This window comes from Muscardinus avellanarius (genome assembly GCF_963383645.1).
Source record: "Muscardinus avellanarius genome assembly, chromosome: 7".
NCBI classification, from domain to species: Eukaryota; Metazoa; Chordata; class Mammalia; order Rodentia; family Gliridae; genus Muscardinus; species Muscardinus avellanarius.
Window position 1 is genome coordinate 98,054,296 of NC_137793.1, and position 26,581 is coordinate 98,080,876.

Consider the following 26,581-nt stretch of genomic DNA (forward strand, 5'->3'; position numbering starts at 1 on the left):
AGGAGGAAATGTACATCAGGTGTATTAGGCATTTCCCTCTTTCCTCCTCCCATCTTTCTCAGGTCGCCTTCTTTACTCATCTAAACTTTTTTCTTCATTTAGGGTCTCTCCTATGATTCATTTTCTCCCTAGCGTCCACATATTAGATAAAATATTTGATTTTTTTTTACCTATTGTGATTGGCTTATTTCACTTAGCATAATGTCCTCCAGTTCCATTCACTTCCTTGCAAATGACACGATTTTGTTCTTCCTTATGGCTGAATAAAATTTCATTCTTTACACAGCTTACAGTTTTGTAACCATTTATCTGTTGATGAACTCTTGGCTAGTCCCATAGTTTGGCAATTGTAAATTGTGCAGCTATGAACATAAAGATGCATGCATTAGTCTGGTAATTTCTGTTCTTTTGGGTAGGTACCCAAAAGTGGTATTGCTGGATCATGTGGTACAATCTTTTCCATACTCCTGAGGATCCTCCATACTGTTTTCCAAACTGGTGAAACTAATTTGCAATGCCACCAACAATGTATTAGAGTTCCCACTTCTCCACATCCTTGCCAGCATTTGTTTTTGCTTCTGTTTTGAATGATTGTCATTCTAATTTGATTTAGGTGAAAATACAGTGTAGTTTTGATTTGCATCTTTCTTACTGCTAAGGATGTTGAACATTTTTTATATATTTATCGGCCACTTGTAAAAGTCAATCACTAAGTAGAACATAAGAAGGAGGAAGAGTGGATGAAATGGGGTGTAAGTTGGGGAAGGCTTAAATGAGTGATATGTGCAGCATGCATGCCTCTACCATCTTGTACCTCTATCTATTATTATAATTTACCAATTTAAAAATTGTTTGGAAGACAAAAAATAATATGTGCACAAAATTAAGAAGAAATTTTTAAAAATATGAATCCTGGAAACCATACTTATTTTAAACTAGGTATTACAAATTATAGTATTCAATTAAAATCACAGACATTAGTCCATGTAACTTTAAGTTATAATCCTGGATTTTCCATGGGTCCTCTGACACTTGATTTCTTATTTTTGGAAATGTTAGTAAAATAAAATTTTAACATTTTAAAGCTATTTTTGAATGAGAAAATCAGTCAATCAACATCGCATATGTCCCTTAAACCTACATAGTACAGATGGGCAGAGTTCTATATGCCTCAAACAGAAGAAAAGAGGATAGTCTGAACTTACTATAGATTCTGATATATATTTTGAATGAAAACTGGAAATAAATAATGTGAAACCAGACACATCATACCTTTTCTTAGTTAATCTTTCTAATAATATAATATCAGTGCTTTTGTTAAATTATCCTAAGTCTTGATCCAGATGGTAGGGAGACTTTTCAAAAATAGAAATTGAATCTGTAAAGATCTGTACTTTTTTAAAAAATTACATATGTATAAGATGCAAAGATAAATCCATAATGTTATTCTTTGATATTTCCCACAAGTTGCTTAAGCTGGCTATTTGTACATTAATTTTATTCAAGAAGATTTTAGCATTTATCTTTCCTATTTGTTCTTCCTCCAATTTGAAATTAATAGTGTGTACTTGTCATTCTTTGTTGTCAAAAATAATTTCATATAAAATTGTGTAGGCAAAAGTATTACAATGGAGAAATAACAGAGCAAAAAAGGAGCAAGGGAAAAAATACTTACTCTAGTTACACATCTCAAAGAAATAACCACACCTTTCTTTAACGGTAATATTGACAACATAGTTTGTTCATTAATTTGGCAATTTTTTAACCCTCTACTAAATCACCATTCAGGAGAAATAAAATGTAAATCACATATATGAGTCACATATGCTTTGTTAAATATTTTAAGGTCCTTCTGGCCAACAAGATTTTTTTAATAGTGAACTTAATCTTACATACTGTATTAAACACAGAGTATTATCATTTAAAAACATGCCATACAAAATTAATTAATGAAATATTTTACTTTTTGTCCTAAGACTTTAAAATCTGATATTCATTTTACACTCACATTTTACCTGCACTTGGTACATTTCTTTGGCCATATTGGAGAGGCAGCCATGGCTGTTGTAAAGTAACCATAAAAGAAACTGGTAGAAGAGGATCTAAACATGACAGCCCGGGCTTTGATCATGTACAGTCCCATAAATAAGCATAATGTGACTGGATTTTATTCTGAATATGACAAGAAAACTTTGACAGATATAGGACAAAGTATAGAATACTGACATAAATGACTACTCTGACTGCCATATATATTTGACTAGAAATAAAGAATTGCAAATAAAAAAGCAATGAAATAAGGAAGAAAATTCATACTGTAACAACAGATGAATGATCACTGTGTCTTCAAAGGACATCACATTTTAATTCCAGTTCCATTGTGAAAATTAAAATTTCCAGCTGATTATTCACAGTTAAAAATATACTCAGGTATACTTTCTCAAGTACCATGCTACCATCTTAAAAAAAAATACTTTCTATAAAAATGAAAATTTTTGTTCAATTAGAAAACAAAACTCTTGAAAATCAGTAGAAATGTATAATTATAGCTATAGATGTATGGATAATTCATACACCTATAATCAAACAACTGGTATAATTAATGTTTTAAGATGGGTGCTTATCTTTTTTTAAAGAATATAAATATGAATACATATATATCTGGAGACATTCTTCTCTAAAAAAATTAAAATATCCCAGTAGCAACTTTTTGACTCAATAAACTAACAAGCAATAGACTTTTCTGGGCATCTTGCCAACTAAGTATGATAATGCTGATTTGAAAGATGAAGCCCTCTTGTGGAAAGCCAGCTATATGCTCATTCATTTCCTGTAGGCTCATGAAGAGGGAAAACTACCCTAAACAAAGCTCTTGCTGCACTCATTAAATGCTGTGAAACCATTAGGGCAAATCATCATTCACACTGCTCCTCACTTTGTTTGCCTTTGTTTATGGATTCTATTTAGAGGCACTTGGAAAAAACATTTGCCAAAGTTTTAATCACTTATCAAATTCCGAGTAAGTGGAGTGCTTTCAAACACTAACAATCTATAAACAGTTATAAAATCAAACAAAATGATATAGAATCAAACTGACAACTGGATAAGCACTTCAGCTGCATTTGTTGGAATTATTCCCACCCTCAAATGCTTTCAGCTAAAAATAATAATAATAATAATGCTCTTTTTGTTTCTTTGAGCTACTGAGCTAGAAAGGTCAGTTATAAATTAAATATGATGTTTAAACCTTAAAATTATAACAAATATAGTTTTATAGAAAATATTGCACCTAAAAATATGTTTTGTTTACCAATTGCCAGAGTAAACATTAGTCTTAGAATAAAAATAAAAATCTGAACTTGTGTAATGAAAAAAAGACTATACACACTCACTGAAAATTAAATGTCTATTTATCCTATATATTACTTGTGTGTGTGTGGTATTGGGGATTGAAGTTTGTACAGGGGCATTTTACCTCTGAGCTACATCCCCCAGCCCTACTTTATTTTGAAACAGGTTCTCACTAAGTTGCAGAGGGACTCACTATGTAGCTGAGGCTGCCCTTGAACCTGCAATCCTCCTGTCTCAGCCTCCCAAGTGTTGGAATTACAAGTGTGTGCCACCATGCCCAACTTATTTATTCTATATTTTAAGTACTGAACTTATATTTAGGATTCTGATTACATATGTTTTATATAAGTACACGAGGATAAAAATAAAACAATCATATTTATTCATGAATGTGAAAGGAGAAATATTTTTCTAATGGAATTATTTTTCTATTTTAATTTGATGGGCTTTGTTAAAGATTATTTTAATCTATTTGGTGAGTATGTGCTTATAATCTATTTCATTTTTATAAGAATCATGAAAATTTTTATACTACTTATTTAATTTATTCTCCTATATTTGGGATTATTTGATCATGATCATCTTGATTAACTACAAAAGAAAATATAATAGTGATTTATGGGGAAGAGATAATTATTAATTATTAAAAAAGAGAATTTCATGGCAATTCTTTTTGAGGAATGAGAAAATTATAGATACCAATAATCTTTCTAGAAATACATAAACTCTCATAAAAATGGACATGTTTCAGGTAGGACTTGTTCCAGTTTCGATCTATATTATTATCACAACTTCATAAAGATTCAACATATAATTAAATATAATGTCATACTTTGGATGTGACACCAACATTTATCTGCTGGAAAGTTGAGTCCCAACACAACTGTGTTGAAAGCTGAAAGCTTTAGAAGGTAATCAGGTCATGGATTAATCTAGGCATGAGTCGATTATTAATGGATTAATGTGTTAGCACAGATACGGCTATTTTATAAAAACAAGCTCTTTCCATCAATCTTGTTCTGTCTCACCATGTGATCCCCTCCACCATATTATGATCTAAGAAGAAAGCCTGCACCAGAAGCAAGTACCATTGGTATGAACGTCCCAGCTTCCAGGACCATGAGTAAATGGTATTTTATTCCCTTTCTTTTTAATTGGTGCACTGCAGTCTCACATCATAATATGGATCATGTTGACAATGGCATATATTCACACAGTACTTGGTGCCCCCCCACCTGTGCCCCCTACTCAATATTGAGTATCCAGGTTAACAATGTTATATTCACATGTATATACGTAGTTACATGTAGCTTTTCCATTGATGAACCTCAGCCTTCTTCCTCCCCTACCCTTCCTTCCTGACTTTGCTGAGGTTTCCTGTCCATTATCTGGAGTCTTTCTGGTATCTCTAATTCTCCATAGCTTGAGCATATTAGAGAAAACCTATGTCTCTTCTCTTCCGGTGCTTGCCTGATCTCGCTTAACATAATGTTCTCCGGGTCTTTCCATCTTACAAATGACATGATTTTGTTCTTTTCTATTGCTGAGTAGAATTTCACTGTGTGTATTTCTCATAAATTTTCAATCCATTTATCTGTTAATGGAGACCTAGGTTGATTCCATATATTGGCTATTGCAAATTGTGCTGCTATGAGCATAGGTATGCATATGTTACTGTAGTTCTCTGACTTCAATGCCTTTTGGAAAGATACCCAGGAATGGTAGAGCTGGATTGTATGGTGGATCCATTCCCAGTTTTCAAAGAAATTTCAACACTGATCTTGATACCAGCTGAATTAGTTTGTACTCCCACCAACAGTGAAGAGGAGTTTCTATTTTCCCACATCCTCATGAGCATTTGCTGTAATTTGACTTCTTTATGCTTGCCTCTCTGATAGGGGTTAGATGGAATCTCAGTGTAGTTTTGATTTGCCTCTCCCAGATGGCTAATGATTTAGAACATTTTTTCATGTATCTAATGGCAATTTTTATCCCTTCTTTTGTGAAGTGTCTGTTTAATTCAGGTGCATATTTCTTTATTGGGTTGTTTTTGCTGCTGTAAAGTCTTGAGTTGTTTGTATATTCTGGATATTAGCCCTCTATCAGAGTGGTGTCTAGTAAAGATCTTCTTCCATTCTGTAGGCTTTATCTCTAGATTATTGATGGTTTCTTTTGATGAGCAGAAACTTTTAGTTTGATGCCATCCCCTCTGTTAATTTTTGTTTTAATTTTCTGCACTTTGCAGGTCTTATTGAGGAAGTTACTACCTGTGCCTATATGTTGAAAAGCAAACAAACATGCCTGAAATAACAAAACAAGCAACAAAAACTGATAATAATAACAAAAACAAATCAAAGTCAGAACCAACCAAAACGAAAAACCTAAAGACAGAAAAAAAAAAATACTGCAAATTTACACATATAGGGTCTACTTATTTTATTTATTTATTTAATTTTTGGTGGTACTGGGGTTCCTGGAAGCCCTTCTACCTCCAGGCTACACTCCCAGACCTATTTTATATTTTTGAAACAGGGTCTCTTACGCCAGCGCGGCTGGCTTTGAACCTGAGAGATCCTTCTGTCTCCGCCTCCCAAGCACTGGGATTACAAGCGTGCGCCACCACGCCTGGCTAGGGTCCACTTAATACCTGTTCACTGTATTGCGTTCTGGAGCATATTTCAATGTCTCTCATTTGCTCAGTAACATATTGTCAGTTTTTAAATCCACTTTTTGAGTATTTTCATACCTCTTAGCTCTTACCGATTTGCTCTCAGGCCAGGTCTCAGAGCAGTGTGTGTCAACTGTAAATGGGTTCTATGTAAGCATAGGGCCCTGTGCTTTTCAGCCATGGGCCTGCACCTTCCAACCCACACTGGCAGAGGGTGTCCAGTGTAATTTCGGAGTGATCCCCTGGGACCCTGTGTGGATACTGCACCCTTGGCACTATTGACCTTTCTTGTGTTATTGTAGGTTCTAACCTGACCACCTCAGGAATGGGTTGCCAAATCTTAGCTCACCAGGGTCCCTGCAGCTTCTCTGGGAGGTCATCCACTGAGAAAGGCGGTTATTTTACTGTCTGTCGTGAGGGCCTGGGTCTCTGCAGGGCACAGTGTGCTGCTCTGGGTGCTAGGTTCTGGTGAACTGATGGATCTTGGGATTTTTTTTAATTTAATTTTTTTTTTTTTTTTGTCTCTGAAGCAGGTTGCTGTTCGCTTAAGATGCAGAAGTTCTGCCACTGTTTACTTCTCCTCATGCCAATGGTTTTTTTCTTCAGATTTAGGTTCAGTCTGAAAACCTTTTAAACAAGCTCCCAGAAGTCTCTTTGTCTTCTTATAACACTTTCTTCCTTTCAGATTACTAAGTTCCTTCTATTCCTCACATTTTGGTGTTTAAACACATCAATTTTTTTATGCTGCTATCACCAAAACACACAATATCTAGATGAGTAAATAAGAACAAAAATAACACCAATAATTTCCAATGTGGGCAAAAATTAAAAAAATATATATAATAAACTTTTAAATACTAAAAAATGTAGGTAATTTGGCATATCTTGTGATAAAATCCAGTATAAAAAATGTAGCTAATTACACATATTTGTAATATTTTGTAAATTTTGAAAAAATCCACTATGCAGGTATTATCTGATGATAAATGTATTAGAAGTCAAAGTAAATATTTCTATTATCTGCAACAAAGATGCCAAATGTGAATATGAAAAAATATATTCCTAGAGGCTTAAAAATACTCTTTAAAATGACCTTTTTGATGAACACTCAATCTATATGTGCTTTTTGTAGATATAACTTACAAATTTTTCAGAATAATTTTTTTATTTTCTTTGCTAAAACTTTTTGAGAAATTGCTACTGAGCATGAAGTGCAAAATATTGACACATTATAAAATGATGTCTCTTGACTTTTTGAAAATACACAATAGCTAATTTCACTGTCTTAAATAGGTGCTTTAACCTCAGAAGTTTCAAAGTTAGGAGCCCGGTTTGCTAAAGGTCCCAAGGGTAAGGACCAGCCATGGGCAGCAACTGTGGACTGATACCACCACACAAAAATCTTATCTGCAATCACAAAATGCAAGCCTATGGCCTAATGAGCTGATTTGAGTTTTTCAGTATAAACCGATAGAAGAATTAAAAGAAAAAGGTTAGAAGGGTAATACTCTACTTCCCAATATGGGGCCAATAATAAAATTGTGGTAATAAAAATATTTATGCCTATTTTACTCTTGATTTTACTGTATTAATTAGGATTTCAAAGTAAGACACTTTAATTGTCCCAAAGAAACTCTTGATTTTAATGTTCTCCTAAATCTAGATTTTACTATCAATCAGGAATGTCCTCCCTTACTAAATCCACAAATTGTTCTTCTGTCTAATAAATACTCTGCTAGTGCTACATAGAAACCTTTCCACATTGCTTCATTTTTGCTTATGAAAGCTGCTACACTGAACTATCAAGTCTTACAATGTTTGTGAAGAGGAAAAAATGTGTTCATGTCCAGATTTACAGATATATGTAAATAAAAATCAGAATCTGATTGACCTTTAATATCAGATCAATCAGAACAATATCAGATCAGATTAGAAACAAAAGTAATATAAAAAATTGATGAGGAAAATTTAGAGTTGGTAGGTGACATTAGTAATTAGAATAAAGTCAATGATAAACTATTAGGCCACTATAGTCTCTGAGGATTTTGAATTATGCCTCAAGCTGGATAGTACAATTAGCTTCTGGTTGGATAATACACAACTATATTTTGCAATAAAATCTGACACTTACTATCTTATGCCCAGAATTGACACACCATTAGTAGCTTTGGGAAGTGAGAAAAAATCTATGCATTTATATAAGTAATTTTTGCATGGTATTTTCTTGAAAATTTTCCTAGATGAGGTCTGTATTTTAGATGTGATGTACATGTTCAATATTATATCTTTAACTCTGGGGTTCCATGTTCTATTTCACTTAGGATTAAAGAATTTTCTCTAAAATTTATTAATTAGTGTTATTTTCACTTAATATTATATAAACATTAAAAACAGTTTATAATAGTTCCCACAAAATTTACCAAAATCTTGTTGAAACCTAACTAAAGGTTAGACTATAAGATATACAATATAAACAAAGATCCTTCTTGTGAAAAATGATTTATTACAAGTAAGAAATTTACACAACCAGGAAACAACAGGTTATTTGGTAAATTTATAGTTGAATGCAGTTCCAACTTCTTGATTCTTCTTTGGTTGGCCTAAAACAGAAAATACATGTATCTTAAAACTAATAAAAAAAAAAAACTCCAGAAAACAAATGAATTGTGATTTTCAGTTTTGCAAATCCTTGCCTTTTAAAATATTTTCACTGGAATATTAATAAACTTGCTAGTGATTTGATTTGAAATGATTTTATTATGTGACTTAAAATGTTTTTTCAAAACTTGGATTTTTGGAAATATGTAACACCAATATATTCGACATTTTTTTCATGGAGAATCTTTGTGAAGTGTCTTGTAGATTGTTATCACACTAGAAAATAAAGTATTTCTAGGAAATATCAAATTTGAGTTTAGTCAATGAAATACATTTGAAAAAAGTCATGGTGATGAGTGATGAGATGTGCTTTTTTTTTGTATTTACTGAAATAAAGTGCTAAGCATTGTTTGAGGATATTACAAAAAGTAAACAATAGAGCAGGCATATGTGGACATAAAAATCCACTACACATGGTTTAATTATATGATATATATCCATACCATGTATGATTGCATTATCAAGGCCACTCTGCCATACAAAATGCCATAGACTGGGTAGCTTAAAAAGCTTGAATTTAATCTGGGTGTGGTGGCTTGTGCCTGTGATTACAATAGTTGGAAGGCTGACACAGGAGGATTGCCATCTTGAGGCCAGCCTCAACAACTTAGTGAGGCCCTTAGCAACTTAGTGAAATGGGTTTCAAAAATAAATAACAAAGTAGGGCCAGGGATATAGCTCAGAGATAGAATGCCAAAACAAAGAAACATCTTGAGTTTATGTTCAGAGTCCCAGTGGCTGTGAAGTCCACAGTCAAGTACTATCGGAATGCTCCCTTTCTGGTTGATAGGCTGAGACAGGAGGATACCAGATTTGAGGCCATTCTCAGCGGAACAAGGCCCTTTGTAATTTAGTGAAACTTGTTTTAATATAGAATATAAAAAAAGGTCTTGGGGTATAGCTCAGAGGTAAAATGACCCTGGGTTTAATCTCCAGTCCCACAATAAGTAAAATACTTCATTTTAATAAAACATAACAAAAGTTTTAAATGTCCCTCAAGTTAAATTTATTTTATTGTATGTGGGAGAGAATGTGAGCCCCAAGAGCCATCTTTATTCTACTAATTCAATGTTAGTCTGAAAGTATCCCTGTAAATAGACATGAAAGCCTAAACAGAACGAATTACATGCTGTTGCTCAGACAGTCTGAAACCAAAACAGTAGAGAAAAGTAACCCAGAGATGACAGGCTAACAATAAACAGCTGTGTGGTTGCAAAAAAAAAAAAAAAAAAAAAAAAAGATTTAAAATGGAAGAAAGAAATTTTAATAGTAAATTGATAAGTATACCTGAGTCACACACAAATTTAAAGAATTATTTAAAGCGGGAGGGATATCAATACTGTGGTTTAAAAAGTATAGACTAAAATGAACCTAATATAGAACACTAATACTGAACAATTAAAATTTCATAAAGCTAAATAGTCATATATTTTTATCTTATTCTAATAGAAAAAATTTAAAAGATATAGATTGTTGAAGCTCATTATAGAAAACTAGTAGGGACTCATTAAAAACTGCAAATAAAATATGGTATTTATATATGCAAACAAGTGTAAGAATAAGCATCAAAATAAGTGATTATATCTCTGGCTAAGAATGTGGAGGGGGACTTGGAGACCTAGAAAGACTTAAACATACAAACTCAGTTCTTAATTGATACTTAAATGTCAAATAGAAGTTACATTTGCAAAACTAATACTTTTAATTTATTTATATAGCTTGCTTTCACACAAAAATTGCAAGTTCTATAATTCTAAAGTATATTCCAGAGAGTATCTTGATGTATTTTTTCAGGTTTCTCTCATTTTGAAGCAGTCTCATCAATATAACCAGAAAAAAAATAAAGCATGCCAGGTGTGGTCGCGCATGCTTATAATCTCCACATTTGAGAGGTTGAGACAGGATGATCACAGTTCACAGGCAGCCTCAGCTACTACTTAGTAAGGCCCTTTGCAACTCAGTCAGACCCTGTTTCAAAAAAAAGACTAAAAAGTAGGGCTGGGGGTGTCACTCAGAAGTAGAAGGCCACTGGGTTCCATCCCCAGTACTGCAAAAAAAAAGTCATTATTTGCTGACAAATATATTAGAGATATACTTATGAATATAAATGTGTTTTTAAATTAAAGATGTTCTTACAAGCTAATAAAATGGCATTGAATTTAAATTTCTTTGAGAGGTTTATAGTATTTCTTCTAAAATTTTTGGTAAATACAATTTTTTTAAGAAATAGGTATGGAAAAGTAGCCTTATATAGAAAGAAATTTACTCCGCATTCAACCATATATGCATTGATCATTAACTCTTTAATTTTATATTCAGAAAGACATTTGAAGAGAAGAATAAATTATGTCTTTCCTACATATAAGAATTTATCATCTTGTTCAGGAGAGAACCAACAGAGAATGGTGTAAAAAGTACTAACATCGTAAATATGCTTGGACCTAAGGTCAGAGAATGGACATCTAAATTTGTCATGGCAACTCTTCCTGTATTACAACAAAAGGGCATTATCATACATGTGATAATTATATTTTATCTTTCCAATTTTTACAATCTAAATAATTACCTTTATATTTTACAGACAAAACATTAAATTCAAATAGCTTCTTGCCCTTTAACAATAAAAACTTAAAAATTGTGAAAATGCAATAGACATAGATCCATATGTGAGGGTCAATAACAATTTTTAAAATATACTTTAGAAAGCTATTTTTTATGTTACTTAAACAAACGATCTTCATAGCCGTCATGCTCAGTATTTAGAAAGTAAACTTGCTACATAAAAGTCAAGTGTTTAGATAAACCGTAAGTAAGTGTGTGATTGAAGAATACTGTCAGCTAAATTTGATAATTCCAATCATGTGTTTCGGCGACTTTCTCAATGCTGTAATTCAAAACACCTGAGCACCAAAATTAGCAGAAGAGAGATTTATTTGCTCACGGTTCTGAAGATTTTCGGGGGTCAGTCCATGTTAGACTGGGTAAAGTTTGCAGAGCTCAGGGCCTGGAGCAGGAAGAAGAGAGTGAAAGGGGCACAAGGGCTCTGCTCTTACATCATGGAGCCGGAAGCAGAGATAGAAAGCAAGGGAAGAAGAAGTCACATATGATTGGTGAGACCACACCCCCAGGGACCCCTCATCAGCCAACAAGCCCCGCCTCTAACATGGCTGCCTTGCCTTCTTGAGATCTAAATGCAAATCATAACATCATGTATTGACAAAGAAGTAGTGGTGTTTTTATAAAGAATACATTACAGTCTTTATAAAGAAAATGTGAGAGTATGTATAAAAAGATGGTAAGGCCTAGCATAAAAGGAATCTCCATTTTACATTATGGCTCATACGCATTTCACTTGGAATGCTCTCTGAATAAGTTCCTAAGTATTTTAGTAGGGTCGAATCATATCTGTGATTAGATGAAAGAGATGTTGCAAGATATTTAAAGGTATTATAAGAGCTGGTCTCAACATAACAAGATTTGGCTTTCACTAATGTTTTCTTTAGAGAACACACTCATGTGATTTATAGTCCAGCCACTACTACTACTTAGATTCAGAAAAATTTCACTCAAAATGTTCATTTGCCAAGTTGCTTAGAGAGAATGTACAACTTTGGCCATACTAGGCTCACTTTCTAACATGTACACTGGTGTTTGTTTTTTGGTTTGTTTGTTTTGAGGCACTGATGATTAAACCAAGGGATATTCACAACCCTAGCCTTGTTTTTTTTAATTTTTATTTTTTCTTTACTTTTCTTTTTTTTTTTTTTTTTTTTTTGCAGTACCAGGGGGCATTGTACCTCCAAGCTACACCCTCAGCCCTATTTTTTAGTCTTTTTTAAAATTTTTGAAACAGCTTCTCACTGACTTGCGAAGAACCTCGCAAAGTAAGTTTCTGAGGCTGTCTGAGAACCATGATGCTCCAGTCTCCACCTCCCGAATGCTGGGATTACAAGCATGTGCCACCACGAAACAGCATCTTGTTAGGTTGAAGCGAGTCTCACTGTTTGCTGAGCTGGTTCTCGAGCCTGTGATCCTACTTTTCAGCCTCCCAAATGCTAGAATTACAGGCATGAGCTATGAGATCCAGCTAAATCCCCCATTTTCTTTATGACTTTTCCTCTCTTTTATTTTTGAAATACTTTCTCTTAAAACTACATGATACATATTTACAGGTCACATACATGAGTGTCAGTTAAGCAAGAGGGATTCTAGAGATATTTTTATTTTAATATACTTTTACTGGTGTATTGTCTCACATCATAGTGTATTTCAGAACAATAGGGACAATCATGCACACTTTCCTCTTTGATCTTGAGTCAAAAGGGCAGTTCCTTTGATGGGATCAATTTATTACATCTTGACTCCAAATTCGTTCTTTTTGATGCTTTGTACAGATGAACCTGGATTTGTTAAATCTTTTTTCTTTGCCAGCTATCAAAGAAGCATTATCAGCAGGTGTTGGAGAAAATGTTTCTGGAATGGTCTCTAGGTTGACTGCTGTGGGGTGGATGCCTTTTCAGCCACTTGCTGCTGCAATATGAGCATCTTTTGGCTAATGATACCCACTGGACAGAAACTGGCACCACAAGTTCCTCAAACTACCTCTTTCATGCAGAGTATCTCCTGGGAGAGGCTACCCAGTACCATTGTTGATTTCCAAAAAGTTCTGATGATATAGCACAACATTCTTTCTGCCAACCAGTTAGATAACCTTAGCCTTTTCAGAAAGGCCTACATATCACCCCTGGGGAAGACTTCCTCTCTGTGAATGCTAGTGCTATACTAGGCCACAGCGATTCTTTCTATAGAATATGCCTATATTTTTTAAAGCTCTCATCTGGCTAGCCATTTTGTTGTTTGTCCAGTCCACTGAAGTTAATTGATATTTTTATTAAACTTTCTCTGTTCCAATTACTGGTTGTTTCTCTCTAATGATTAGACCTAAACAAACATAAGTTTTTTATTTATCATGGGACTTGGTATTGTTTGCCTTTATGTTAGGAAAATATTTTACTATGCTCTACTCTGTGTTAAACAAAAGTAGAAATATAAAAGCTAGATACACTTGTTTTTTTTTTTCACAAAGAAATGAGAGAGGATATTTTCTTGTGGAAATGAAGTATATTCTCAAGTGTTTAATAAAAAAGTAACTGTGGAGAAAAAGTAAGTATAAATTTTTATTATAACTCAATCTTATAAAGACATATAGTATAGGGGGTCATTAAAAACCTGGAGGGGAGCAGGACACTACTCAGGGATGTGTGAGCTCACATTCTGCCCCCACCCACATCAATGTTGAGATTGTGGTCTTATTGCATAAATAGAACTACGATATTTCTGTGAATATGTAGTTTTAAATGTAACAATAAAGGAAATTGCTGGTTTGGGTTTCTCTTGAATGTTGTATATAAGCATCTAGGGTTTCATTCCAGAGAAAATTGGAATTCATTGAATCTAACTAGACCCACCATACATTGGTTCCTGAAGGCATCCCCAATGAGTGGCTGTGAAGCTCAGAGTCTCAACATGTATTGCTCCTCTGTTTGCATTTCCCACCACTTAACTATTTTTGTAGACGACATTAAGTAGAAACTTGATCCAACACTGCAACATGGGCATATGTTTATGTGTGTGGGTTTCTTCCTACCATCAGTTACTCCATATGCAATACCGCAATACCATATTAAGAACCATAACAAGTTTATGAAAACAAAAAATTATAGGAAGCACAAAAACAAAAATGACATAACTTTTATCATTTTAATGCAAATTAATGAAAACATAACATGAAGAAGTAATATACAATAAAAAATTGCCTGAAACCAAATCATTATAATAATGTGGTATTTTAAAAAATAAATCTGTTGAGTAAAATATAAATTAAATGTTCTGAGTTAAAATAAACATTTTCAAAAGTAATTTAGCTAGAAAAAATTCTGCTTCATTTGGCAACATTATGGCTGAGAATTTATAGGATGATATGACTAAAAAACACTAAAATGTATGTGTCATCTTTTATTGCAAATGACAAGATGGCAGATATGCATAAACATTACCCAATTATCTACAGGCTTACTGAAAATACTCATTAGATTTTGCACATTTTTATACTTCACACTTTTTGGTGTCTGGCTAATATTCACTTGTTTTTGTTTTAAAACTTTAACTCTGTTTTGGATATTCAAGATGCCATTATGCATTCATTTCTAAACATAAAACTGAAATTACTATCTATTCATAATGAATTTATTTGTACAATTAAATTTCTTAGAGACATTACTTCTGGCTATATGTATGAAAAAATATTTTTATCATACATCCTGGGAACAACTAGAAAAAAATAAGAAAATTTAAAAAAAATTACTTAAAGGTCTGATGGGACTATTGGATATTTGAAAGACAGAAAGTCATATGAGGAAAGCCTGATCATTCAGTTGCTGAGATTGAAAATACCCTATAGCAAAGGAAAAAATGACAAGAAACAAGTCTCTAGAGAGGCTGAAATCAGGTTCAATCTATCTCAAATCATGATGCAAAGAATGCAATCTGCCTTCTAGACTGAGACAGGTGAGGGGGAAAAAGAGATAGAATCTAAGATATTTTTGTGTGATTTTTCTACAGAATATTCAGGCACAATATAAACTTTACACATCAGTAAAACCACCTATCATCTAAAAAAACACCGTAGAAATAAGTCAGAAGCAATCCATTTATGATTATCATGAGTAAGGGTCTAGCAAACATAATTGCTACAGGAAACTATATTTTATAAAAGAAAACTAAGTTTTTGGTTCTCACTTCTGCTTCTAATTAAAACAACAAAAAGCCGTTTGTTCTCATGGTGACAACAATACAATAAAGAAAAGCATCAGACAAAATAAAAATAATTCACCGTTATAAGCTGACTTGTGGGTTTTGGAAAATCCCCACGTTGAAGTCCTAATCCCCAGTACCTCAGAATGTTGAGTACCTTGTACCTTGAGTTTTAATCTTTCATGATGCAGTTAAGTCAAAATGAGATCATTGAGATAGCTCCCAAATCAACAGGACAGGTGTCTTTACAAAAACAAAGAAACAACAAAAAAATCTCCTTTTTTTCTGCAAGTATGAACGATGATGGACTTCATGAAAATGAAAAGAGAGAGGAAAGGCTCAGGGGAGGGTGGAGGAAAGGGAAAGAAGAAGGCTTGAAAAAGGAAACGGACTAAATAATGGTTTGTCCTTATCTGACGGTATCACTACCAATCTCACTAATGTGTACCAGGGTGGAGTTCAGAATGAGACACACCAAGAAATGTGTGTGTGTGTATATATATGAATATATCACTTTGACTCTCACCACAATTACATTGCACCCACAACATTTATAAAAAGAAAACAAAAGAAGATTAGGACACAGATACAGAAAGGTCTGGTGAAGACCGAAAAAGATGACTGCCATGTAAAAGCCAAAAAGATAAAAAATCTCCAAAGAAATTAACTTTGGAAATACTCTGAAAAGTTGGAGGGTGACTTTTCAGAATTGTGAGGATAAAGATGTGTGTGGTTCAAACCACCCAGTCCATGGAAGTCTGTAATGTAAGTCCTGGAAAATTAATAGAGTAACATGCATAGTAGACCTGATGGACTTCCTAGAGAACTGAACCCTGGTAAGTGAGCAGATGGTTGGGGGCTGTACCTGGGGGCAGAAGCCTAGTCTTTGTGCAAACAGGATGATGTAGGCAGAGAAACTCTGTGTAGTTGAAGGGAAATCAGCAGAACTTTGAATGACCCTGTGAATGCTCCAGTGTTTGGAGAACCAGCAGCAAAAATGATGACCAGACCCAGCGATTTTGCTCATACTTCTCCAATGTCACCAAGAAAGTATCTTTGGAGGAGAATTTGGTAAGCAGAGAGGTAGGTACAATCTTGTTCATGTTCACAGATGGTGTGCCGTAGTATTCCTAGAATGTACATGAATAGAGTTCTGGGAGAATGGTGGCATTTTATAATTTTTTTTTATCTGTGATGAAGATGAGTTTGTGTTTCCTTTGAGACATTCAGTAATTTGAAGTTTCTTTTTATGTAGGCTAGACATCTAAAAAAAATTAGGATTTTTTTTAGCAACCAGGATAATATTCTACTCTCTCAAACTAAAAAAAAAAAACAATTTGAATATTTTCTTAATTTTTAATTCATTTCCAAATATCTGAATACATCTATCTATGTAGTTGATCTACAGATGCATGCCTTAAAACACACTGGTTAGAAATGGTATAAATTATTAACATTATTTCTGTATTGTAAAATCATGGAATAGCTTTCTTAATGTTTTCAGTAACACCAACGGTTTAGATAAATTTATAACGAGAAAAGAAAAATCATACTTTAAAAAATATTTATTGGTGTTTCATAATCCACAGAGGAAAGTCAAACATCTTTAATATGGGGTTCCATTATGAGATACTTTATTCTATTTCCTGAGCCCTTTATTTCATTTGCATTTTCTTGCATTTATGTTCCTTATTTCCTTTGTCATAAGTATAAATTATCACTTAAAAGAGTGGGGGAAGGAATAGGTTGAGAATGGATAAGGGCTAATTGAGTGATGTGTGCATGCATCCTCTACCATCTTGTAGGAGTACAATGCACCAATAAGAATTTTTTTAAAAATAGAATGGTACACACTCTGTTATAACATCCATTCCTAATGACAGGATGTTTATTCCATATAGGTAAAAGTAAAGGAGAGACTCATATGGCAAATGAGTAAGAATGCTCACCCTGTTGGTCTGCTGGAGAGTATTTATCTATGTATCTTTTGGAAAAAGAACTTCCAGTTTTAGGTAGGTACTGTGGGAGGAAAATAGACTTTACTGGATGTGACGTTTTACTTTTTGGATATTGTGTCATGTACACATATTACCTGTTCTAAAGGAACAGGTACACTGTCTATATGACGACGAATGTCGAGTTGTCAATGGCAACAGTGATGTTTAGAAATGAGCTTGTAAAATTTAGCTTTAGAAACCTTAGACATGGAAAGCATTTTATAAACAAACTAATGAGGCAGGTACCGAAGAGGAGTATGCTGGCCATTGAAAAAATATATTGTTAGCATAGAATGCATACATTTGTGCTTATTTGTATTTGAATTTAAAGTGCTTTTTAATTGTTATCGGTGCATTGTAGTCATACATCTTAATGGGGTAGAAGATGGAAGATGCTTCCATTGCACATCAGTCATTTAGCCCTTCTCCAATTCCCACTTCATTCTCTCCCCTCCCTTCTCCTCCTGTTTAGCTTAGTCAGTGACTTTGATATGTTTTTGAATGTACATCCTGTACATGTACATTAGTGAATTTCCCTTTCTCACTCCCCGTTACCCTCAGCTGGGTCATCTTATTTGCTCACCAATGGCTTCTTCTTTGTCTAGAGTTCCTCCTAAGACCCTTTTTCTCCCAAGTTTCCACATAGCAGGGAAAGCATCTGATTTTCCACTTTTGTGACTGACTAATCTCACTTAGCATAATGTTCTCCAGTTCCATCTATTTCCCTGCAAATTACGTAATTGTGTTTTTCTTTATGGCTGAGTAAAATTTCATTGTGTACACATCCCATAGTTTTGTAGTCCATTCATGTGTTGATGTATTTAGTTGCTTGGTATGTTCTTGCTCTACCTCACAACTATAAAATCGCATGTGTATTGCCTGCAACCTGCTTCCTGTGGGTTCTCTTTCTAGTTTGCTTATCATTAGCCAATTGTATTCAACTCTCAGTTTGCATGTTCTCTCTTAAGTGTTCCTTAAGTTTCTATCTTTTTTAACCCCATCCAAATATTTAATATAGAATGTACCAAATACCACTGAATATATATCATAATATTACTAACTAGCATATTTCTTGATAGACTATAAGCACCTTTAAGTAGATACTGTATACAAACATATTATATCTGTACAGGCATAGGTGTATATGTATATGCCTGATATAAATAGAAATATTTAGAACAATCAACAAGTTATCAATTTATTTTTAGAAAAAATAATATGTAAAAGGAAGAAAACAAACATGGAATAAGGAAAAGGAGGAAAAGAAAAAAGGAGTAAAGAGAAGTGAAAACATAATAGAAAAATTCACTTTTTAAAAATACTCACTTTTACACTGGGCATGGTGGTGCACACTTGTAATCCCTGCTCTTGGGAGGAGAGACGGGAGGATCACTCAGGTTGGAAGCCAGCTGCGCTGGCTTAAGAGACCCTGTTTCCAAATAAAAAAGTATAAAATAGGTCTGGGAGTGTAGTCCAGAGATAGAAGGGTTTGCAGGAACCCCAGTACCACAAAAAATAAAAAGAAATACTCACTTTTTAGAAATGTATTTCAGTTCATTTTAACAACATCCCTTTTTAAAGTTAAGAGCTATAAAAAGCTGTTCTTATTGTTACAAATGATCTTACTATAGATTGATCTTGTTTAATAAGTTTTTCTTTAGTTGTATGTATATGTTTATAAACGTAAAATATTCTTTTTATTTTGAGTTAAAATAAATTTAAAACTTACTTCTCTAGATAAATATTTTTAAAGAATTAAGAAATTATTTTTTGTATACAAAATCATGGTCACTTTTACTACCATTATCTTTTATTCATATATATTAGAATCAGAATATTATATGTTAATTTTTATTTAATTAGATTTACTCATGAAAATAGATTCATTGTTCCTTATTGAACAATATTATCCCACATATATGCTAAACAAAACAATAAGTAAACATATAAGAATACAAATTTACAAGAAAACAAAACTTAAAGAAGACTATTTTAAGGTGCCGGGCGTGGCACGCTTGTAATCCCCACGCTTGGGAGGCGGAGACAGGAGGATCGTGCTGATTCAAAGCCAGCCGCGCTGGCTTAAGAGACCCTGTTTCCAAATAAAAATATAAAATAGGTCGGGGAGTGTAGCCTGGAGGTTTCCAGGAACCCCAGTACCACTAAATATTGTGTGTGTGTGTGTGTGTGTGTGTGTGTGTGTGTGTGTGTGTGTGTGTGTGTGTTTAAGGTGACACATGCCTATAATCCTAATACTTGGGAGGCTGAGATAGAAGGATTGCAGGTTTGAGGTCAGCCTCAGAAACTAGCAAGACTCTCAACAACTCAGTGAAACTTTGTTTCAAAATAAAAATAAAAAATAAAAAGACTAGGATATAGCTTAGAAGTAGACTACCCTTGGTTCAATTCCCTGAGTTCAAATTCCCAGAAAAAAAAAGAAAGAAAAGAAGGAAGAAATAAAGAAAAAAAGAAGAAATAATAGAAAACTATTTAAAAATATGTGTGCTAAAATCAATATTTATATTGATCAATCATAATATCAATCAACATATCTTAGCATAAACATCTACAATAAAAGGTCACAATATTGTTCATATTAAGACTTCTTAAATTTTTCTTTGTGCATCCTATGAGGTTCCTTATAATAATTCAGTACACTTCTACAATGTGTAATAATTCACACTAATAAAGCATTTTCATTTCTTCAATCATTAATCACTTTTATGGGCTGGTATTTTTGGTATTTTTCTTTTGTTGCCCCTTTAAAATATATTGTGGGTTGTTTTGACCAGTAGATTCTTGTTGTCATTTTGAAATACATCATGGGTTCACTCTCTATTGTTCTAGAGAAGAAATAGAAGCAATTCCCCCATCCACCTGGCTTGGTACCCCTTACTGGATTTCTCTGATCCTGCCTCTTGCCCTTCCTAGACTCCAGTCACTACTATTTCATTCCATGCTTCTACATGTTTGACTTATTGGTGTTTTACATGTTTCTTTATTTGAAATAAGAATGAGCATATCTTTATACCAAAGTAGAATCAGGTTTAGAGCAGAAAATCCACATCTCTTTATTATTATATTATTATAGTATTCAAGATAATTCCCCCTTAACACTTTATTCCAAGCCTTCTTATGATTCAAGAATTGTAATTATCTTTTTCATATTTGCACAGACTTTTTCTTACAGAAAAAACTACTACAGATAAAATCCATTTTAAAAAACATAATTTGCATTATGTAAAATGAATGCTAATTGCTTATTTCTAACATGACTTGCTAATTTAAAGAAAATAAACTGGATATTAATAATTGGGAAACTTTAAAATAGCTCTCTAAATTAGGATATAAGTATAGGTCATAGCAAAATAACAGAATTTTGTATATGTCAATTCTTCTGAAAAAAAATTAGGTCAAATTCATGGAGTTCAATTTAAGAAAAATATCAGACAGACAGAAAAACCTATTTTGAAGAAAACTGTGACATAATACTGACTGTTTACCACGTTTCATTGATCCAAAGTTGCCAAGTGCCAAGTGAGAGCCAAATATTAATTAAAACTGTGAGATGTACATCAGAAACTAGAATGACAGACCCTGTAAATAACCCAGGGAGGTGGCATCTTTTTAGCAACCCAATCCTGATTGTGAACATTAACAGAACAATCAGTCTTTTTATAAAATTTAATAAATAGATATATTTGACCTTGAACCTATGACCTTCCTTTTTCATTTTCTCAAGTATTTGGATTACAGTAGTTTAGTTTTAAAATTTTCCAATTTAAACTAGCATTTGTTTTTTTAAAGCTATTGTGAGAATTAAAATTAAAACATTCATGACAAAATCGATTATTTCTGTTACTTGTGTGGTCTATGAACTTTAGAACATGCTAATCTAAGTAGTATGCTTAAGAAAACCATCATGTAGCTGGGCATGTTGGCACATGCTTGTATTCCCAGTATTTTTGAGGCTGAGACAGGAGGATTGAGGATCGAGGTTCAAGGACAGCCTCAGTTACTATTTAGTGAGGCTCTTTGCAGCTCAGTGAGATCCTGTTTCAAAATAAATTAAAAAAAAAAATAGGGCTGGGGGTATAGCTCAGAGGTATAATGGCCCTAGGTTCCAGCTCCAGTACCACAAAAAAAAAAAAAGAAAGAAAAGAAAAAAAAGGAAAAAGAAAAAACCATCACTAACACTTCTAGACTCTGTAGAGATTAAAGAAATGCACATTTCTCATTTCAACTTAAATTATATTTACCATGTCTAACATTTCTTATGAAAACCTTAACATAGGTGAAGCCACAGGGTACATTTGCTTAACAAAGATTTTCATAGCAGACAAAGTTCATATTACTACATTTAAAGTCTTAAAGTTACTACATTTAAAGTCTGCCTATCTTCTTTAATGTTGTAGATGTCAGATAACATATTGGCTAACATCTCTGAAAACATTATTTTAATTGTATTTTTTAGTGTGATGAAAAATACTAGAAATAATTGTGAGCAAATTGTATTTGCCTGAGTGAAATAAACAATCTGCATGGATGGGCTTACATACAGCAGTTAATGGACTATTTATTTTCATCAGAACAAATAAGTTTCGCCAGTTCATATGGAATAAATTATTGACATGTTCTAGCAACCAAAAACAGATAAATGTTTAAATATAAAACTTCCAATCACACTTTTATTGGTGAATAAAATGCTGCCTATAATAAACCTACAAAGTCATTTTCAATCTCCTTAATAATCACAAGTACAATTTATAATATTACTTTTAGTTTTGCAATTAGTAGATTTTAAAAATGATAATACTCTTCTAAGAAATGTGTAGTGATATAATTACATATTACTGTTGAAAGTATTATATATTAAAGTAGTATTCTTATTTTTTTCACTTTTAGAAAGTAGTTTAATGGTATACATCAAGGTCCTTTTCCTCTTTAAATTTATCCCTGGCTGGCCGGGTGTGGTGGCTCACGCTTGTAATCCCCGCGCTTGGGAGGCAGAGACAGGAGGATCGCGCAGGTTCGAAGCCAGCCTTGCTGGCTTAGGAGACCCTGTTTCCAAAAATAAAATAGGTCTGGGAGTGTACCCCGGAGATAGACGGGCTTCCAGGAACCCCAGTACCACCAAAAATAAATAAATAAATAAATAAAAATTAAAAAATAAAAAATAAAAAATAATAATAAATAAAATAAAATAAAAAAATAAATTTGTCCCTGGCATAATTTTTTATTAAAATGGAGCATATAGAAAACTATGCAAAATAATGATTATCCAGCTTGATGATTTCCTGAAAAGTGAACATATGTATGTAACCATTACCCAAGAAGTAGAATAGGCAAAACTGCCAGTCATTATTCTCTAAAGTAATCAATATCTTTATTTCTAGTACCACAGAGAGTGCATAATGCTTTTCTGAAGTAGATGAAGTAATTATACTCATACCAATAAAGTGTTAAAGATTTAGCCACCATAACTTTACGAACACGACATTATCTAGCATCTTTTTTAAAAAGATGGCCATCCCATTTAATTATATTATATTTAATTAAAATGTAATTTTCATAGCATGAGAACTAATGATGCTGAGAACCTATTTATATAGTTTTTATTATGAGATTTTTATATACTAAATCTAATCATATATATAAACCAAAATTTTTATAGTTTATTTAATAAACTCAAAATATTCTGCCGGGCATGGTGGTGCATGCTTGTAATCCCCGTGCTTGGGAGGCAGATATCACGAAGGTTTGAAGCCAGACTTGCTGCCCTGTTTCCAAATAAAATATAAAAATAGGTCTGGGAGTATAGCCCGGAGGTAGAAGGGCTTCCAGGAACCCCAGTACCACCAAAATAAATAAATAAATAAATAATAATTTAAAATTATATCATTCACACACACATATATATATATATAATTATATATATGTATATAATTCACACACATATATAGTTATATATGTATATATAGCTTATATATAGCACATATATATAATATATAACAAAGAACCCTATATTTATTATGTTTCTTATAGGGTATTTTTTATAATCAGTTATACAATGCAAAGCAAGATTTATTTCTCTAAGATTCTTCAGTATTTTTAAAATTTACGTTATACAGGTAGATTCTCAATACAACAAAATGTTCTCAGTACCAGTGATATGGTTCCTTAATTTCTCACGAGTATATAAATGAGATCACTACTATAACCAAGATAAAAAAATATTTTTATCAGCCTCATAATGTTTCTTTTGCCCTGTTCTAATTAATTCTCATTTATAGAACAATAAAGCTACTTTTAATAAAGATTTGGATTGAAATGCTAAAGCAAGGGTACTGGGAAGGAGAGTAAAATAGGAAGACCCAAGTGAGGAAAGGGACTGGGGATGAGGATTAAAGCCATTGCCAATAGGGCTGAGAACCCATATGAAAGGAGAAATGAGTGAGAATGGCTTTCTCTGTTCCTATAGAGCTCATTGATTAACTTGACAACTAAGGTTTCTGGCAAGTAACTGAGGAGGAGGCCTGACTGGAACAATTTGAGGTGAAATGAGAGAATAAAGAATGAGAACCACTGAGTAGAATGTCATAATACTTTTAGGAGTGCTATGACTAATAAAAACATAAAAAAATGGAACCAGTAGCCAGGTGCATCACAGGTTCAAAGCCAGCCTCAGCAGCTTAGTGAGACCCTGTTTCAATTCCAAGTACCACACATACACACATAAAATTCCAGGGCTTTGATCCATCTTGAACTGACTCTCGTGCAGGGCGAGGAAGTGAGGTTTATTTCCACTTTCTGCATATGGATAACCAGTTGTACCAACACCATTTGTTGAAGAGGGTATCTTTTTTCCAGTGCATGCTTCTGGCCCCCTTGTCAATAATTAATTGGCTATAAATGTGTGAATTTTTTTCTGGATATTCAATTCTGCTCAGTTGAGCTATGTGTCGGCTTTTGTGCCAAAACTATGCTGTTTTTATTACTATAGCTCTGTGGTATAGTTTGAAGTAACATATGTGATGGCTCCTGCATGGTTATTTTTGATGACAACTATTTTTTCCTTATTTGGGTTTTTTGTTGTTGTTGTTGTTCGAAATAGCCCAATCAAAAACAAAACAAAACAAAACAAAACAAACCACAGGCAAGTGAACTATTTAAACAGATGTCACAGAAAAGAAATACAAATGACAAATGAGCATTTATAAAATAAATTTCAACATCAATCAGAGATAGGCAAATCAAACTACCCTGAGATTTTTCACCCAACTCCAACTAGAATGGCAATCATTAAAAAACACAAGCCGGGTGTGGTGGCGCACGCTTGTAATCCCCGCACTTGCGAGGCAGAGACAGGAGGATCGTGCAGGTTTGAAGCCAGCCTCACTGGCTTAAGAGACCCTGTTTCCAAATAAAAAATTTGGTCTGGGAGTGTAGCCTGGAGATAGAAGGGTTTCCAGGAACCCCAGTACCACAAACAAAACAAAACAAAAACACACAGATAACAACAAATACTGGGAAGGATGTAGAAAAATAGGAACTCTAATACACTGTTGGTGGAATTGAAAATTAGTGCAACCACTTTGGAAAGCAGTGTGAAGGATCCTCAGAAGAATGGGAATGAGCCTACCATATGACTGAATAATACCTCTCCTGGGTATCTACCCAAAAGAATGGAAACAAGACTACCAAACTAATGCATACATAGATATGTTTATAGCTACAAAACTCATTATTGCCGAACTATGGAACCAGGTGAGATGTCCATCAACAGATGAATGGATTACAAAACTATGAGATATGTACAGAATGGAATTTTTTTTAGCCATAAAGAAGAACAAACATTTAATTTTCAGGGAAATGGATGAAACTGGAGAACATTATGGATTAGCCAGTCACAAAAAGTGAAGAATCAGATGTTTTTTCCTAATATTTCAAAGCTAGGACGAAAGGAGCAAAGAAAGACTTTAGGCAAAGGAGGAGAAATCTTAGATCAATGAAGAAGTTAACCTAACTGAGAGAGATGGGGGGGGGAAACACTTCAATGAACATGATGCACATACACAAACTTATCAAAGTCAATCACTGATAAGTGAAGGAAGAAGGGAGGGGGGATAGAAAATAGGGAAGAAATAGGATAGAAAATAGGGTAGAAAATAGGGAAGGTCAGATGAGTGCTGTGCGCATGTACACCTCCACCGTCCTGAACATGTACACCTCCACCATCGTGAACTTCATCAAGATGTATGATTATGATACAAAAAATTAAAAATTACAAAAGAATACAATAAAATAAAAACATTCAATATATTGGTTATTCATAATACTTTACAAGTAATGGAGACAGTAATTCATCTTGAAGGACTCAGTTCCTGCTACTCTTTGCATTCTGCTGCTGTTGCCATGATGGACTTTTGCTATTTCTGTGATGCAGGTCACCTTTACCAATGCTGACCTTTGCCTGGCTCTTTGCTTGGGAAGTTTATCTATCTATCTATCTATCTATCTATCTGTCTGTCTGTCTGTCTGTCTGTCTGTCTGTCTATCTATCTGTCTGTCTGTCTGTCTGTCTGTCTATCTATCTAATCATCTATCATCTATCTGTCTTTTATCTATTATCTTTCTATGTATCTTCTTCCTAAATTTCTTCAAATTTGCTTCAGTGTCAGCTTCACAATTTGGCTTTTCCTGTCTATTCTTTTGAAATGTCATGTCTTTCTCCCCCTATATCATCTTCTAACCTGCTTTAATTTTTGTTTTCTAAGTAACAATTACCTTACAGTATAACACAGAATTGGTTTATATTATTTATTCATTTGCTTATTTATGGTACTGGGAATTGAATACAGGAGTGTTCTACATTTATCTATACCCCAACTGTTTTCATTTTTATTTATCTTGAAACAGAGTTTTGCTAAGCTACTGAACATCTCACTAAATTCTTGAGGTTGATCTCAGACCTGCAACCCTCCTGTCTCAGACACTCAAGTAGTAGAATTACAGACTTGAGAATAATTAGTTTATTAATGGTATTTAATCTCTAGTCGATGTCTTTTCCACTAGAAGATATCAAATATATCTT